Below are 2,707 nucleotides of genomic sequence, written 5' to 3'. Positions count from 1 at the left end.
GTTCGTGGATTATCTGAGGTGTGCGGAGACGGCAAATGGGGCAGCAGGGCGCCCCTGGGGTTCTGCTGAAACTCACCAGGGAATATGTGGACCACAGTGCCTACTTATTAGTCTACAGTGAGAAATACCAGCACTCGGACATCAGCACAGTTTTTTCCTTTAATCAAAACCATGGAGGGGAAAATGCCATCCATCAAAGAAGGATGGAAAATTCCTAGTAATGAGTCAAGCAAATCATACATAGTACTTCCACTCAGAAAATATAAAGCATTATTTAAAGAAATTTAAAGATCCAGAGCATCGAAGAATTGATGCTTTCTAATTGTGGTGCTGAAGAAGACTCTTGAGAGTCCCTTGGACAGCAAGGAGATCCAACCAGTCAGTCCTAAAGGAAATCAGTCCCGAATATTCATTGGAAGGACTGATGCTGAAGCTGAAGCTCCAATACTTTGGCCACTAGATGCAAAGAGCTGACTCACTGGAAAAGACCCTGATGCTGGGAAAGATTGAAGGCAGGAGGAGAAGGGGGTGACAGAGGATGAGATGGTTGGATGGCATCACCAACTCAGTGGACATGAGTTTGAGTAGGCTCCAGGAGACAGGGAAAGACAGGGAGGCCTGGTGTGCTGCAGTCCATGGGGTTGCAAAGAGTCGGGCATGACTTAGCAACTGAACAACAAGAAAATGGAAAGATATGCTGTGAATGGAGGACTTAACATTATTATCATAAAGGTGACAGATCAAGTTATAGAGTAACTGGCGTCCCTGGTGGCTCAGTGGAAAAGAATCCACCTGCCAATGCAGGAGGCACAGGTTCAATCCCTAGGTCAGGAAGATCCCTGAAGAAGGAAATGGCAACCCAGTCCAGTCTTCTTGCTTGAGGAATCCCATGGACAGAGGAGCCTGGCGGGCTATAGTCCATGGTGTCTCTAAGAGTCAGGCACAGCTTAGCGACGTAACAACCACACCAAAGAACAAGCACTGTGCTTTTCTGGGAGGAAATTGGACAAGCTGATTGGAAATGCAGAGACCTGAGCAAACCCAGCACCATGGGAGAGGGCATCAATGGTCTCTGGGACATACACTCCCAGACACGGCACCTCATGTCCAGCTCAGTGGCTGAGACCAGTGGGGTTGGTGCAAAGAAGGACACACGGCCTCGTAAGACAGGGGAGGTTCACAGCAGATTTTGGTTCACAGTGAAGCCGAAGTTGCCAGGAGGTGGGCAGGTGCTGGTCTTGTCAGTAAACGGTGCCTCATGGACTGGATCCTCTTGAAAAAAATGAATCTTGACACCTGCCTCACACCACACAGAGTCAATGGTAGATGGTGGAAGTTTCTAGAAGATGACAGGGCAGAGTCAGGGGGTATCTGAGGAACAAACACACAGAGAGGACAGAAGCCCTAAAGCCCTGACCATGAGGACAGACTGACAGATCAGGCCGTGTCAGAGCCATGAGGAGCACAGCAGGCCCAGGAGTGGGAAGATGTTTGCCAAGGAGTCCACCCAAGACAGGACTCCCACCCGGGAGGGTGCAGAAGGTGACAGGGCAGCCAGGCGGCCCCGTGGAGATTCGAGAGGACGACAGCAGCAGGCGGTGTGCATGCGTACATTCATCTGAAGACCAATAAACCTGTGGGAAGGCGCTCCGCTTCGTTAGTCCTCCTGATGTGCCGATTGAACACTAAACAGAAATTGTGACGTGGGGACGCACGGCTCACAAAGAACGCGGAGCGCCTGGGCTCGCACACGGCTGGAGCAGGTGTGCTTGCACGCTCACTCTGGCGGCTGGCGGTGTGTTCTGCTGGGGCTGAGGCCCTGTCCACCCCATGGCCCACATTCCAGGCCGGGGTGCAGGCTCAGCAGAACCGCCCTGGAAGACACAGCAGCCGCGCCGGTGAGAGGCCCAGACGGCAGGGAGGGACTCCCCAGCGGCCTCCCCAGAGCCACACCACGGAGGGGCTGAACCACTGCTTCAGGCACCAGGGGCCGCGCCACCATCGTGAGATGGCACAGAGGGCACAGGGCTCCGTTTGAGAACAGAACCAGCCCGGGGTGCGGGGTCTGTGCCGTGGTCGCCTCCACAGAGGGCGGAGGGAAGGGTTCTGAGTCCTGACTGGGTGGGGAAGCTGCGTGACTATGATGTGGGCACGTTTCACATTCTGTGTTACGCCTGCATCACTAAACTGCATGAGGAGAGCTTCACTATGGGACATGCCCTTATGACTCTAGAACCTCCAGGTGAGGGGAGCAGCCAGATGAGGGGAGCCTCCAGGTGAGGGGGCCTCCAGGTGAGAGGGGAGCTTCCAGGTGAAGGGGAGCCTCTAGGTGAGGGGAGCTTCCAGGTGAGGGGAGCCTCCAGGTGAGGGGAGCCTCCAGGTGAGGGGGCCTCCAGGTGAAGGGGCCTCCAGTTGAGGGGTGACTTCAGGTGAGAGGGAGCCTCCAGGTGAGGGGTGACATCAGGTGAGGGGTGACATCAGGTGAGGGGTGACTTCAGGTGAGGAAGGGCTCCAGGTGAGGGGTGACATCAGGTGAGGGGGGCTCCAGGTGAGGGGGAGCCTCCAGGTGAGAGGGGAGCCGTCAGGTGAGGGGGAGTCATCAGGTGAGGGGGGCCTCCAGGTGAGGGGAGCCTCCAGTTGAGGGGTGACATCAGGTGAGGGGTGACTTCAGGTGAGGGGGGCCTCCAGGTGAGGGGAGCCTCCAGGT

Source organism: Bison bison, unplaced genomic scaffold (genome assembly GCF_000754665.1).
Source record: "Bison bison bison isolate TAMUID 2011002044 unplaced genomic scaffold, Bison_UMD1.0 scf7180017853716, whole genome shotgun sequence".
NCBI classification, from domain to species: Eukaryota; Metazoa; Chordata; class Mammalia; order Artiodactyla; family Bovidae; genus Bison; species Bison bison.
The sequence above is the reverse complement of the archived record's forward strand: the minus strand, read 5'-3'. Positions refer to the sequence as shown.